Raw genomic sequence first — 17016 nt, 5'->3', positions numbered from 1 at the left:
CTGACATAATATTTTAATTCCTTTTATTATGTGTGTCCCTTAACTACCTAGTGTGGATATCGATTATTTTACTACTTTTGTCTTTTAATCTTCTAGCTAGCTTTATCAGTGGTTGATCTACCAACTTCATTGTATATTTGCCTTTGCAAATATATATAAAGTCCCTTTAACTTATTGTAAAGCCAGTTTAGTGACACTGAACTCTTTAAGCATTTGCTTATCTGTAAAACTCTTCTTTTTTTTTTTTTTCCAAATCTGAATGATAGCCCTGCTGGCTAGATTGGCTTAGATTATTCTAGATTATAGGCTTTTTTTTTTTTCCCCTGTCATTTTGAATATATGACGTCACTCCCTTCTGACCTGCAAAGTTTTGGTGAAAACTTCAGCTGATAGACTTGCAGGAGTACCTTTGTGTGTAATTTGTTACTTTTCCCTTTCTGCTTTTAATATTTTCTCTTTAATTTTTGCTATCTTAATTTTAACGTGTGTTGGTGTGGATCTCTCTGGATTCATCTTGTTTGAATTCACTGTACATCCCTGACCAGAATGTTTCTTCTTTCCCCCCTTAAGAAAGTTTTCAGAAAAAAAAAAAAAAAGAAAGTTTTCAGGTACTATGCTTTCAAATATGTTCTCGGCCCCTTTCTCTCTGTCTTCTCCTTTTGGGACCCCTATAATGCAAATATTAGTATACTTGATGTTGTCTCAGAGGTTTCTTAAACTAGCTTCGTTTTTTTTTTTTTTCCTGTTCAGCTTGTGTGATTTCCACTACTCTGTCCTCTAGTTTGCTGACCTATTCCTGTATATCATCTAATCTACTGCTGACTCCATCTAGTGTATTTCTAAATTTCTGTTATTTTACTTTTCAGTTCTGTTTGATTCTTCTTTATGCTCCAGCTCTTTGTTAAAATTCTCATTGTGTTCACCCATTCTTCTCCTGAGTTCACTGAGAATCTTTATAAGCATAGTCTTGCACTATTTATTGGGTGGATTGTTTATATCTCAGTTGGTAAAGAATCTGCCTGCAATGCAGGAGACCCTGGTTCAATTCCTGGGTCAGGAAGATCTGCTGGAGAAGGGATAGGCTACCCACTCCAGTATTCTTGGGCTTTCCTTGTAGCTCAGCTGGTAAAGAATCAGTCTTCAATGTGGGAGACCTGGGTTTGATCCCTGGGTTGGGAAGATCCCCTGGAGAAGAGAACAGCTACCCACTCTAGTATTCTGACCTGGAGAATTTCATGGGCTATATAGTCCATGGGGTCACAAAGAGTCAGACATGACTGAGCGACTTTCACTTCACTTCACTTGTTTATATCCATTTTTTTTTAAGCAAGGTAATTCCATTTTTTTTAAACTTTGTCATCTTTTATTTATTTATTTATTTTTCCAATTATTTTTATTAGTTGGAGGCTAATTACTTTACAATATTGTAGTGGTTTTTGCCATACATTGACATGAATCAGCCATGGATTTACATGTGTTCCCCATCCTGAAACCCCCTCCCACCTCCCTCCACATCCCATCCCTCTGGGTCTTCCCAGTGCACCAGCCCTGAGCACTTGTCTCATGCATCCAACCTGGGCTGGTAATCTGTTTCACCCTTGATAGTATACTTGTTTCAATGCTATTCTCTCAGAACATCCCACTCTCGCCTTCTCCCACAGAGTCCCAAAGTCTGTTCTGTACATCTGTGTCTGTTTTTCTGCTTGCAATCCCACTCCTGGGCATACACACCAAGGAAACCAGATCTGAAAGAGACACGTGCACCCCAATGTTCATCGCAGCACTGTTTATAATAGCCAGGACATGGAAGCAACCTAGATGCCCATCAGGAGATGAATGGATAAGGAAGCTGTGGTACATACACACCATGGAATATTACTCAGCCATTAAAAAGAATTCATTTGAATCAGTTCTAATGAGGTGGATGAAACTGGAGCCCATTATACAAAGTGAAGTAAGCCAGAAAGATGAAGACCAATACAGTATACTAATGCTCATATATGGAATTTTAAAAAGATGGTAATGATAACCCTATATCCATTTTTATTTATTTATTTTTCTGAGATTTTATCTTATCCCTTTTTCTGAATATATTCCTCTATTACCTTATTTCACCCAATTCTCTTTCTTTTTTCTATGTATGATGTAAGTGTGTTAGATTTCCTGATTTGGAGGAGTGGTCTTATATAGGGGACAACCTATGGGGCCCAGCATCAGACCCCACTCTGGGCTGCATAGGTCCTTCTTTTGTGGCAGGGCCAACTACTGTAGGTGTACTGATAGGCAGTGATGACTCCCAGCCTAGCTGGCTGCCAGACACTGATTTGTGTGGCTGTTGCTGGGTTCCAGTGAGACTGGGTGTGTGGTTTGGAGTTCCTGGGACTTGTGTTGACTTGCTAATGAGCAGGTAATCTCTTAGCACTAACAGGCTAGAAGGAGGATTACAAACTGGTATTAACCAGCATCAGGGTTTTTATGATAGAACTACTTCTCTGTCTTCTCATTTTGCCCAAATCTCTGTGTTCATTTGTATGTTTTAGGTAGGTCATTACATTTCCTAATATTGGAGAAGTAGCCTTGTGTAGCAGATGTTCTGTAGGCCCCCAGCAGAATATGCCCCTCTGGTCACCAGAACTTTATGATCAAAGAATGACCCCTATGTGGGATGCTTTGATCCTTCTTTTGGGGCCCAGGTCAGCAAGGCCAACAACTCTGAACAAGTCTGAGTGAGGATGGTTCCCAGCCTGGTTGGCTGCCTGGCCTTGCCTCCTACGGAGGTTGCCAACTGCTGATGGGTGGGGCCAAATCTCAGCCCTACTGGCTATGGCACCAGGAGGTCCAAGTGCTGTTGCTGGCCTACTGGTGCACAAGGTTAGGGCCTTGAAAGTCCCAGAACGGGTGCTGGCCCTCTGGTGGGTAGGACTAGGTCCCCATGCGATTGGCTGCTGAGCATTTGAAGGTCACAGGGCTAGTGCCAACCAGCTGTTAACATTCTAGAGGAATGATTCCAAAATTACACTTGCCAACATCAGTGTCCTTGTGCTAGAACAAGCCCCCCAAATAGCTGCTGATATTGTCTGTCTCCATATAGAATCGCTCTGGCCTCCTTCTTCTCTGAGAGTTTTCTCCAAGATCAATAAATGGACCATATGCAGACTCCTGCAAATTACTGCCTCTGAGCTGGGTCTCAGAGTGTAGAGGATTTTGTTTGTGTCCTTTAAGAGTGAAGTCTCTGTTCATCGCAGCACTGTTATAATAACCAGGACATGGAAGCAACCTAGATGCCCATCAGCAGATGAATGGATAAGAAAGCTGTGGTACATATACACAATGGAATATTACTCAGCCATTAAAAAGAATACATTTGAATCAGTTTTAATGAGATGGATGAAACTGGAGCCCATTATACAGAGTGAAGTAAGCCAGAAAGAAAAACACCAATACAGTATACTAATGCATATATATGGAATTTAGAAAGATGGTAACAATAACCCTATATGCAAGACAGAAAAAGAGACACAGATGTATAGAACAGATTTTTGGACTCTATGGGAGAAGGCGAGGGTGGGATGATCTGAGAGAATAGCATTGAAAATGTATATTATCAAGTGTGAAACAGATTGCCAGTCCAGGTTGGATGCATGAGACAAGTGCTCAGGGCTGGTGCACTGGGATGACCTGGAGGGATGGAATGGGGAGGGAGGTGGGAGGGGGGTTCAGGATGGGGAACACATGTAAATCCATGGCTGGTTCATGCCAATGTATGGCAAAAACCACTACAGTATTGTAAAGTAATTAGCCTCCAACTAATAAAAATAAATGAAAAAAAAAAAAAAAGAGTGGTCTCTTATTTCCCAAAGCCTTCTGAGTCTCCCATTTGCAAGCCCTGTTGACCTTCAAAGTCAGAGATGCTAGGAACTTGTTTACCTGGAAGGACTCCTGAGCTGGGGAGTCCAATGCAGGACTGAGATGCCTCACTCCTTGAGGAGAGCTGGTTAGTACCATTTTGTAATCCTTCTAGCCTATTAGTGCCAGGAAATTATCTGCTTATTAGCAAGTCAACACAAGTCCCAGGAACTCCAGATCACACACCCAACCACACTGGAAACCAGCAACAATCACACAAATCAGTGTCTGGCAGCCAGCTAACTGTGATTATCCACTCCGTACTTTGGGTTATAGATCTTGACTCTACTGAGTCTCTGCCCATCCTATCCTTCTTGTTGTGGTTCTTTTTTATATCTTTTGTTATGGAAAATGATTTCTATCTATCTTCAGGTTGCTCATTGATAATTGCTCTGTAAACAGTTGTAATTTGGTATGCTTTTGGGAGGGTGTGAGTCAGGGTCTTATTTCTCAGCCATTTTTGAAAGTGAATCAAAATATCATTTTTAATAAATCATCTAAGTATCTATTCCTTTGGAATGATTTGTTTTATAGTGTTAAATATTTTTCAGTGAGCCATAAAGAAGTGACATCAAATAGTTTTCAGAATTAGAAGTTGATTCATGGAATCTTAATTCTTGTTTTGGTTTCTGGACGTATTATTTTTGTTTTCAGTGGAGGCAGAGGCTATAATTAAAATTTGTATATTTTTTCTAATGATGAATGGAACTCTGAAGTCTCCTAATGAAATGAGATATAAGTACAAGACCATTCATAAGATGGCATAATTTTGACAGAATTTCACCTAGAAATCCTACTCATCACTATATTAAGTGACAGCATCCCCATGGAAAGTGAAAGCATCATAATTCTTTACATACTTACAGTTACCTAAGCCATATGTTTATAAATACCTTAATAAGTTCTCAAGTTTTTGAGTGCATCTTTCAGAAGCTATATATAAATAACAGAAATATCTTCTGGGGAGAAGTTATCTCTGCATCTACCTGTGTGTCAATTTGAAATGAGGTAGAAGCATTAAATAGAAGGGACAATGAGGGAAAAGACCCATAGAACAAGGTGATGTATTGTTTGGGTGATAATTTACTTTAACATTGTGTTGAATATGTATGAGATTAAGTGAATTTTAATGTTAACTCTAGAGACTGTGTGTGTATATATATATATATATATATATATATATATATATGCATATATGTGTATACTTATATATATGTGCGTGTGTGTGTATATATATATATATATATATATATATATATATATATATATGAAAATGTTAATTGTTCAGTCATGTTCAACTCTTTGCAACCCCATGGATTATAGTCCACCAGACTCCTCTGTCCATGGGATTCTCCAGGTAAGAATACTGGAGTGGGTATTCATTCTCTTCTCAGGGGATCTTCCTGACCTAGGAATCGACCCTGGGTCACTCACATTACAAGCAGATTCTTTACCATCTGAGCCACTAGGGAAGCCATATATATATATGAGAAAGAGTTATAAATTTATACATACATATAAGAAAGATTTATAAATGTATATATATATGTATGTATGTGTGTATATATATATATATGAAAAAGATTTAAGTAATTGGCTTATGTGATCATGGAGAGTAGAAAGTCTGAAATCCCCTGTAAAATAAACAAGAAGAATTTCTATGTTGCAGTCTTGAGGCAGAGTTATTTCCTTTGGAAATTTTGGCTTTTACTCTTAAGGCCTTCAACAGACTGGATGAGGCCCACTCTCATTATGGTGGGTAATGGCCCTTATTTACAGTCTACTTATTATAAATGTTAATCACATTTAAAAAATTAACTTCACGGCAATATATAGACTTGTGTTTAAGCAAACGCTGGACATCATAGCTTAGCCAAGTTGCTGTATGGACACTATAGCAATACAGTGTTATATATCAATTATCAAAGTTAGTATTTCAGTAGAATTTTATTTAACATTTGCTTCATGATTACATCCCATCTAGCTTTTATCTCTGGGGGCTCTTATAAAGACTATGGTTGCTTTTAGATGGCCAAATTGGTCTATCTTATCTATCTTTGACAACAGGAGGACTTCAGAATGCAATATCAAAAGGCAACCCTTTGGGTTTGCCTCTCCATTCCAGTCAACTGTAGTCCATTTTTTATGTAAGTGACTTTGGTCATTGAATACTATTCTTTGTCTTCTTTCAGATTTAGTTTCATCACTATAAATATGTCTTCCCATAGGAATGATTGAATGCCAAGAGTTGTAGGAAAAATAGTTTCACTCTTTTCATTCCCTGACACTCTTAAAATTCCCAAAAGAACTTATCAGGGAAGAAAAACCTCTTAGTTAATAATTAATGTTATGGGCTTTCATTCTTATTTAATGTCATTCTAAGCATTATATGAGTCATACAACCTCCTTTTGATTGGATTTAAGAATATAGTCTCCATACCATGCAAATAAGTGTAATATCTGAATTCAGAAAAATACAGACATTTAAACAATTTTAAGGCATAGGACTTTTACTATATTTTATTAGCTCTTTGGAATTTCTCTTTTAATTTGTGGGAGGTAGGCATTTTCAGTTAAAAGTAGAGAAAGGGAGCTATTTAATCAAGTAAGTTTTCTCTCAAAGTAGTGTTTTAACCAGTCTTTTAAGAAGCTAAATAATCCATCATGCTTTATCACCATAAACTTGGAAGTCAGAAAGTGGATATTGTCCAAAGAGACACACTATATTTTGATTTAGAAGATATTTTACTTTTGAATGAATAGATTGATTGATAACAGGAATCAACTACACTATTAATAATAGTTCCTCTCAAAGCTCCACTATACAAATAAATCTCTCACATAGTTTTTAGCTGCTAAGATAGATGCTTACTAAATTTATCTCTCCTTTCATATATTGTGGCCTTGAAGTAAGCCAAGAATTTCACTGCAACTTTGTTTGATAAAGTGTGGAGAATTCTTATCTGCCTTTAGGAAATGTTGCTATAAACTATTTGGATCTTGGATCTTCATTAAGTGAGTGGAACTGTGGCAGTTTTGCCACTTTCCTTTATTTATTTTAAATAATAGAACAAAATTACCCCTTTCTATGTATCAAAATTTAGTGACAGATGAAAGAGAAGTCATTCCTTGAGTAAGGTTGACTCAGAAGATTTTGTTTGACAAATTTTTTCCTAAAGCAATGCTAAGCACTGGTAGAGCTACTTGTCCAGGTATATATCTTTTCATAGAAAGAAAACTATTAACACCAACATTTGATTTACATAAATATGTGTTGGCTCTCTTCTCATTTTCTCTACCTCTGTTTTCTTCATGTCATCAGAGCTAACTTCACCGATGACTCTATATTTAAGCTTAAGTGTTCTGGACCTAGGAGTCCACGCCCAGGTCTTACTTGAGCCATACTCATCTCCAACCAGGACCAAGGTATGGTGAGTGAGGTGCAAGGTTGGGCTTCTGGGAAGCCCTTGAATTGTTGCACACCCTCCTCTTCCCTCTCAGCTCTTGATGGGCTCTGAGCACAGGAATGGAGCTTTGTTTAGGCTTTCTCTCCTTAGTCCTCATGGATTACCCTGTATAGTGCCCTGCCTGATGCTTATGCCATGGCTTTTTCCTAAGTCTGGTGGGCCTGAATGGGGGTCCTGCTTGACTACCAGTTCACCTCAGTTGGCTTTGACACTGCATGTAGACACCTCTCTCTTCAGGGACTGCTTGGATTTTCCAGCTCTGCCTACCAGAATGAATACCCAGCACTGGATACTCTGAAAGTAATATGAAAATCTAGCCATCCTCACCCAGTAAAAGTTGGCAGCTGAATGGATTTTCTCTCCCTACATCTGCCTGATTTCATCTTCTCCCGCAGTGACTTCCTGTTGCCTTAGGAACCATACTGCTTATGATAATTAATTTTAATTGCTAACTTGGAGAGGGTTTTGGGATGAGACTAACATTTAAATTGATGATCTCTGAGTAAAGCAGATTGTCCTCCATAATGTGGGTGGATCTCATCCAATCCATTGAAGGCCTGAGTAAACCAAAAAGACAGGTCTCCCCAAGCAAGGATTCTCCAGCAGAATTGCCTTTGGACTTCATCTGCACCACCAGCTCTCCTGGGCCTTGAGCCTCCCAATCCACACTGCAAGTTTGGACTGGGCCATCTCAGTAACTGCATAAGCCAGTTCTCTATACTAAATCTCTTTCTGTAAATATATACATCCTATTGGTTCTCTTTCTTGAAATTTGTTGTTGTTCAGTCACTAAGTCATTTCTGACTCTTTGTGACTCCATAAACTGCAGCATGCCAAGCTTCCCTATCCTTCACTATCTGCCTGAGTTTGCTCAAACTCATGTGCATTGAGTCAATGATACCATCCAACCATCTCATCATCTGTCACCCTCTTCTCCAGCCCTCATTCTTTCCCAGCATCAGGGTCTGTTCCAGTGTGTCAGCTCTTTGTTTAAGGTGGTCAGAGTATTGGAGTTTCAGCTTCAGCATCAGTCCTTTCAATGAATATTCAGGATTGACTTCCTTTAGGATTGACTGGTTTGATCTCCTTGCTGTCCAAGGGACTCCCAAGAGTCTTCCCAAGCACCACAATTGAAAGCATCAATTCTTCAGCAATCAGCCTTCTTTAAAGTCCAACACTCATATCCATACATTACTACTGAAAAAAAAACATAGCTTTGACAATACAGACCTTTATAGGCAAAGTAATGTCTCTGCTTTTTAATATGCTGTCTAGGTTGGTCACAAACAAAACCTTGTGGGAACAGATAAAAACTTGAGGGCACAAACAAGACCTTTTGCACCCCAGGACCCAGGAGAAAGGAGCAGTGACTCCACAAGAGACTAACCAAGACTTGCCCGGGAGTGTCCAGGAGGCCCCAGTGTAGGCGTGGGTCGGCGGTGGCCTGCTGCAGGGATGGAGGCACTGAGTGCAGCGGTGCCAGCATGGGGCCCTTTGAAGGAGGTCACCATTATCTTTTCTCCTTTGCTTTTGGCTTCTCTTCTTTTCACAGCTATTTGTAAGGCCTCCTCAGACAGCCATTTTGCTTTTTTGCATTTCTTTCTCTTGGGGATGGTCTTGTTCCCTGTCTCCTGTACAATGTCACAAACCTCCATCCATAGTTCATCAGGCACTCTGTCTATCAGATCAAGTCCCTTAAATCTATTTCTCACTTCCACTGTATAATCGTTAAGGATTTGACTTAGGTCAAACTTGAATGGTCTAGTGGTTTTCCGTACTTTCTTCAATCTAAGTCTGAATTTGGCAATAAGGAGTTCATGATCTGAGCCACAGTCAGCTCCTGGTCTTGTTTTTGCTGACTGTATAGAGCTTCTACATCTTTGGCTGCACAGAATATAATCAATCTGATTAGGGTGATGGCCATCTGGTAATGTCCATGTGTAGAGTCTTCTCTTGTGTTGTTGGAAGAGGGTGTCTGTTGTGACCAGTGTGTTCTCTTGGCAGAACTCTATGAGCCTTTGCACTGCTTCATTCTGTACTGCAAGGCCAAATTTGCCTGTTACTCCAGGTGTTTCTTGACTTCCTACTTTTGCATTCCAGTCCCCTATAATGAAAAAGACATCTTTTTTAGGTGTTAATTCTAGAAGGTCTTGTAGGTCTTCATAGAACTGTTCAACTTCAGCTCCTTCAGCATTACTGGTCAAAGCATAGACTTGTATTACTGTCATACTGAATGGTTTGCCTTGGAAATGAACAGAGATCATTCTATTGTTTTTGAGACTGCATCCAAGTACTGCATTTCAGACTCTTTTGTTCACTATGATGGCTACTCCATTTCTTCTAAGGGATTCTTGCCCACAGTAGAATATATAATGGTCATCTGAGTTAAATTCACTCATTCCAGTCCATTTAAGTTCGCTGATTCCTAAAATGTCTATGTTCACTCTTGCCATCTCCTGTTTGATCACTTCCAATTTGCCTTGATTCAGGGACCTAACATTCCAGGTTCCTATACAATATTGCTCTTTACAGCATCAGACCTTGCTTCCATCACCAGTCACATCCACAACTGGATGTTGTTTTTGCTTTGGCTCCATCTCTTCATTCTTTCTGGAGTTATTTCTCCACTGATCTCCAGTAGTATATCAGGCACCTACAAACCTGGGGAGTTCATCTTTCAGTGTCCTATCTTTTTGCCTTTTCATACTGTTCATACTGTTCACAGCAGGAATGCTGAAGTGTTTTGCCATTCCCTTCTCCAGTGGACCACATTTTGTCAGAACTCTCCACCATGACCCGTGTGTCTTGGGTGGCCCTACACGGTATGGCTCATAGTTTCATTGGGTTAGACAAGGCTGTGGTCCATGTGATCAGATTGGTTAGTTTTCTGTGATTGTGGTTTTCAGTCTGTTTGCCCTCTGATGGAGAAGGATAAGAGGCTTATGGAAGCTTCCTAAAGCGATAGACAGACTGAGGGGGAAACTGGGACTTGTTCTGATGGGCAGGGCCAAGCTCAGTAAATCTTTAATCCAATTTTCTGTTGATGGGTGGAGCTGTGCTCCCTCACTGCTATTTACCTGTATGCAGGTCAGGAAGCAACAGTTAGAACTGGACATGGAACAACAGACTGGTTCCAAATAGGAGAAGGAGTACATCAAGGCTGTATATTGTCACCCTGCTTATTTAACTTATATGCAGAGTACATCATGAGAAACTCTGGGCTGGAAGAAACACAAGCTAGAATCAAGATTGCCGGGAGAAATATCAATAACCTCAGATATGCAGATGACACCACCCTTACGGCAGAAAGTGAAGAGAAACTAAAAAGCCTCTTGATGAAAGTGAAAGAGGAGAGTGAAAAAGTTGGCTTAAAGCTTAACATTCAGAAAACTAAGATGATGGCATCTGGTCCCATCACCTCCTGGGAAAAAGATGGGGAGACAGTGGAAACAGTGTCAGACTTTATTTTTGGGGGCTCCAAAATCACTGCAGATGGTGACTGCAACCATGAAATTAAAAGATACTTACTCCTTGGAAGGAAAGTTATGACCAACCTAGATAGCATATTAAAAAGCAGAGACATTACTTTGCCAACAAATGTCCGTCTAGTCAAGGCTATGGTTTTTCCAGTCATTATATATGCAAGTGTGTTGGACTGTGAAGAAAGCTGAGTGCCAAAGAATTGACGCTTTTGAACTGTGGTGTTGGAGAAGACTCTTGAGAGTCCCTTGGACTGCAAGGAGATCCAACCAGTCCATCCTAAAGGAAACCAGTCCTGGGTGTTCATTGGAAGGACTGATGCTGAAGCTGAAACTCCAATACTTTGGCTGCCTCATGCGAAAAGTTGACTCACTGGAAAAACCCTGATGCTGGTAGGGATTGGGGATAGGAGGAGAAGGGGATGACAGAGGATGAGATGGCTGGATGGCATCACCGACTTGATGGGCATGAGTTTGAGTAAACTCTGGGAGTTGGTGATGGACAGGGAGGCCTGGCATACTGCGATTCATGGAGTCTCAAAGAGTCGGACATGACTGAGCAACTGAACTGAACTGAACTGAACTCTGCTATAAGTTAAATAGGTAGGGTGACAATATACAGCCTTGACATAGTCCTTTCCCAATTTGGAACCAGTCTGTTGTTTGTTTCCAGTTCTAACTGTTGCTTCCTGACCTGCATATAGGTTTCTCAAGAGGCAGGTCAGTTGGTCTGGTATTCCCATCATTTGAAGAATTTTCAGTTTGTTGTGATCTGCACAGTCAAAGGCTTTGGTGAAATCAGGAAAGCAGATGCATGTATTTTTCTGGAATTCTCTTGCTTTTTCTAATCAGCTCTACCTCAATACAAATTAAAAAGTTAAATTTTTTTTAATTAAATAAAACAACATCCTCCATCACCCTGCAAATTCTTACTTCAACTGATATTTCTTCATAGTGCTTACAACTACCTGACATTTTACCATGCATGTATTAATTTCTTTGCTGTCTAACTCTTCACTAGTATGTGAAGTCTATGGTCTTTATTCATTGCTGCTTCCCTGCTGGCAGGATAGGGCCTTGCACAGACTAGATGGTTGGAAATTATTTGTTAAGTGAATGAATAAATGTTCTATATAATAATAGAGGAATTCACACAAAGCTTATGAGTTTATATACTACTTAATTTTGAACAAAGTCAGAATTCTATTACAAATACTTATTACTTCAGTGAAAAATAGAATTTCTTATAGCAAATACAAGCTTGAGAGATCATGATAAGATTACATTGCTTAGTAGTTATAAAAAGTTTTTGGAGTATAGAATTTTGTATTAAAGAGAAACACTGTGGTTGTGATGACAAGGAATAGAATATGTATGAACTTAGAGTGTAAGGAGAACTTTGACCCACCTGACTGATTTCCAACTGTGTGGTTTGTTCATGGGCCCTCTGTGGTGCCTGGAATGTGAATGTTCTCCAGCCTTCTCTGGCTTTTCTTACTGATAAGTGCAATTTCAACAAAGCATTTGAATGTGTAAGTTGAAATAAACTGGGGGCAGGGAGAAGCATTTGAATGCTCAAGTTGAAATGCCTGGGAGGGGATACACACACACACACACACACACACACACACACACACACACACACAGCTGATTCACTTCCTTATACATCAGAAATTAATGCAATATTGTAAAGCAATTATACTCCAATAAAATAAATGTATAAATGAGAGAAGGATGTTAGTATGTAATTTTTTACTCCTAAGGTAACATGTTTTGGCTAGTGCATAACATGGGTCTCTATTATTCCAGTGCTAGAATAAGCAGGTGATCCATACAAAATAATGGAGTTGCATCTGTCTAGGTATAGCTTTGTCTACACTCAGTTGGCAAAGTGAAGCAGTTGATTCTCCATGTTAGAGACCCAGAGAGTGGATGTAGTCCTAAAACATCACTGCAGTCTTACCTGGCAGCCTCTGATCACTGCATCTCATCGGCTGGCAGTCAAGAAGTGGAAAGGCTGGGATTTCTTCCCATATTTGGGAATAGCTTTGGGGCCCAATGCTAGATGAGCTGTGGGAAGAGTATAGGCTTTGGAGTCAGCCAGGCATCTGATTGAAACTTGGACTTGCCTCTCACTGTTTGGGTGAACTTGCCTCATGCCTAAGTTATTAGGTCTCTTTGAGCTGTAATCTCTTCATCTTTATTATAGAAATAATTGTACTTACCTGGTAAGATTACTATGAGGATTCATCTGGCATATGGTAAACACTTGAGAGATGATAATTTTTCTCCTCTTCTCCAATCATTTGCAGTTTATTAGGTGTCTTGAGTTTTTGTTTGTTTTTCCTGTGACAAGTCTACCTCTCACAGCACATATAGAATAGATAATGTGAAAGGGATCTTACAGATCATCAAGGCCAACCATTTCTTTCCATCACCTTTTTTCCATTCTTCTCTTAAGACACACACACACACAAGTTTTCCACTTCCTTTCCCACAACTGGTCATAACCATAGATGATAAAGTTCGTGTTGTCAGATACCCACCAGATGTCCGTAAAGCCCTATAATGGTTTCTTTCCAATTGGAATAAGATTTATTTGTTTCTAATTCCCTGAAACTCTCTTCCTTCTAGCAATTGCTTGCTTCACACCATAACTGGAGTTCAACATAAGCCCCTGTGTTTTTCCCATCTTGCTGCTTCCAAAGAAGTGATTTTTTAAAAGGGGTTTGACTTGTTTTTCTTTGAATATTTGAAAGCATATAAGCAGAATGTATCCCACATTTCCAAAGAGAGCCTGTTCATTTATGTTTATAGTATAAATTTTTGTTCATAAAGTTGTTCCTTCATGTTTATAGTAAAAACAAAATCTTAGAGCTGCAGTATTCTACCTGACTTAACCCAAAAAAGTAAATTTTTGTTCTTGTAAAATTAAAGAGTTCTGCTTTTAACTGAGGTGTAATTTACACACAATAAAATGCACTGATCATAATTTTTATGAGATAATAATTTTTAACTCATGACCTACTTTTTGAGAGATTTAAGACTACCAATTAAAAACAAAACAACACCAAAAGCATAATGTAAAACATCTATGTCAGAACTCCAAACCAAAAATGTAAAATAGTATACGAACACTCAGAATTTTCCTCTGCATTCAGCTCCTTGAACATTACTGCATGGGGTTGTGCCTCTTGCAAAAGAAGTTGGCCTTTGAAAAGTTCATAGTTGTAAATTATAAAATCTGTAGATTGTAAAGGCTTATGTAATCCTAATTAGCTTCACCACTGGTAGTATTAACATGAATAAAGAGTTTCTTGGATTCAAAATTCTGTGCTGTTTTAAATAAACCTGACCCCCTGATTTGCTCCATTAAAAACTCCCTGTTTCATTTTCTGTGTTCAAGACAGGAAGGGGACTGGACTGTGGAAAATTTTTAACAGGGACACAGCAGTTCCTGAGTTTTTCTGTTTTCAGATCCTTCACAGTCTTCTCATTTGCTGGCTTGACATTTGTTATTAAAATTATCTGTGAGGGACCCAAAGCTCTAAGATATATATTAGTTTTGAATGGTAATAATAATACTTATCTCCATCACAGTGCTTATGTGGATGAACTGAGCATTCTTTTTTGTACCTGGCATGAATTTGGATTGCCATGCTCAAGATTCACACATGAATGCATTTAACTATTGAATTACTATCTGATGGCCCATTTTTTAAAAATTTATAAAAAATGTTTATACTCTTTGCTTTATTGAATCCTTTTAACAGTCCCAAGAATTAAAAATAGTTCAACACCCCCACCCATGTAACTGGGATCAGAATACATTTCTCAGGAGTGTCAAAGAAAGACTGCAATCAGATGTGGTATACAGATTTCAGTTGAAAAAGACTTAAGATTTTCTAATTTAAAATTATTTTCATAATGAAAACAGTAAATATCTCTGAAATATGTTGGTTGTTCCAAGCATGAAAATTAGAAAACAAATAGTAACAAGGAGTAATGAATGTAATTTAAAAATTTCAGACAGTGGACATTTTATCCTGATGAAAAACTCTCCTAGAAGCATCAAATCTCTCAGACTGTCTGAGACATTCCCGTGTGCTCAAGGCCTAAGAACTTGCCACCTCAGCTTCATGCCCCATCTACTGTGGTATTTGTGGGTTATCAGTGATAGATTAGCTTTATGGGAAGACCTGTAAAGTCACACATATGGCTGAAAATAATCCCAGTGATAAACATGCAGCATTAATTGTGAATTTTTCCTAACACATCACACTTTTTATTGAGTACCTATTTTGTGTGTGCATGAACCTGAGATAACAGATTTTATAAAATTGGGCATATCCCTAAGGAATTCAAGTGTAATGGGAAAAACAGCCACACAGATACAAAACAGGGAGTTAAGGGCAATGATAGAAGTTTGTAGAGGATGGAGAAAGTATCCAGGAGATGGACATCGAATCTCGACCATGGGTAGGGAGGTGTGTATAGTGTAGTCAGCGAAAGTTTCTTGGGGAAGAGAAACTGAATCCCAAAGGATGACTGGGAGACCAGAAATGCTCATGATTTATTTACTCAAAATTGCCAACTGTCTTACAAAGCATAAAAACATAAACACAGTGATAGAAAGTACCCGTAAATTTAGATCTGTGTCTACCATGTTTCGCTCTGGATTATAACAGAAGGCGTGAGGAAAGACACAGTATGTTTATTCCCAGAGGACAGGTAGAAAGGAGAGGAAGCCCCAAACAGGGATGCTGGGACCCCTAATTGCAGATTTGGCTGTTTCCTGGTTTGTCTCACACCTGTTGGGCATGCCTTTCCTGGATGGCTGAGTCTAATATTTGTCAGTGGGAAAGATTATGAGTTTTCTGAATCTGTGAAAGGCTCTGATGTGAAGGCAGCAGGGAGTCTAAGTAAGCAGAGATGCAGCCCTGCCAGTTGTCAGCTTGGCAAGTGTCTTAATCCAGGGCTGAAGTGGGGAGATTGACTGTCATCAGCTTCCCGGAAGATTGATAAATTAGATGCAGACAGCTAGGGCCTAGGGCTGCCAAACTCATCTTTAGTATCAAAATATAACTGCTATATGTGGAACTGTGAGAAGCACCCCCATGCCCCAAATGCATGAGGATCCTGTTTAGAGTTAAAACGTGTTATATTAGAAATGATAATAATCAACAGCCTGCAGGGGAGGGCATCTGCACTGGGTGGGCAAGAGGCCACTTCCTCTCATGTACACTCACCCCTACGCTGCCTACCACAGCAGCATCTGGAGAGAAAGTATCATGTGTGTACATGTGTATTTGTGTGTGTTTACCTTTGTGTAGGTGTATACTGTGTGTGTGTGTATGTAGAGGATATTGTGTGTATATGGGGTGTGTGTGTATATATGGGGAGTGTGTGTGTATTTGTGTGTATCTGTCTGTGTACACGTGTGTCTGTCTGTCTGTCTGTCTTGTCTATGTGTGTGTGTGTGCATCTGTGTGTATATCTTTATGTTCATGTGTGGGGACCGGGCATGCATCTGTGTATTTGTCTTCATATACAAGAGTGTGGGTGTGTATGACTCTGTCTCTGTCTTGTTTGTGGGTATGTGTGGAGGACTGTGTGGGTATCCGCATGTGTGTGTGTGTCTTTGTGCACATCTGTGGACCTATGTGTGTGACTGTGAATCTGTCTGACTGCCTGTGTGTGTGTGTCTGTATTTCCTCCACCTTGCCCCATGCTCCGGAAGCTGAGCATGCAGCCCCAGACTGGGTTTCCTCTGTGACCATTTACAGCACAAGCAAGGCCACTGCTGTTCTATTCGCTGCTTGGCCAGATGCACGGCTGCAGCAATGGCAGCTGAGCTGCTTTCTGTGCTGACTTTCCATCACCCCAGAGACTCTAACAGGAGTGCTGAGAAAGTGTATTTACCTCCTTACAGCTCAGAATGACCCACTGCAGCCAGAAAATGAAATTCAAGCTGAGTAATACCTGCTACAGGGAATCTTAATATCTCACCAGTTGTTTTCACAGGTTTGCTAGGAGGTAGACTAGGTCTATAATTATAGTATTTTTTAACATGCACTATGTGATAGAAAGTATAGAAAGTCTAAAGCCACATAGGTAATCAAAGGCAGAAATACTGTGTGTCATTGGTGGCAGTGCCGTTAGCT

Source organism: Cervus elaphus, chromosome 22, assembly GCF_910594005.1.
Source record: "Cervus elaphus chromosome 22, mCerEla1.1, whole genome shotgun sequence".
NCBI classification, from domain to species: Eukaryota; Metazoa; Chordata; class Mammalia; order Artiodactyla; family Cervidae; genus Cervus; species Cervus elaphus.
Note: the sequence above shows the minus strand (reverse complement) of the source record.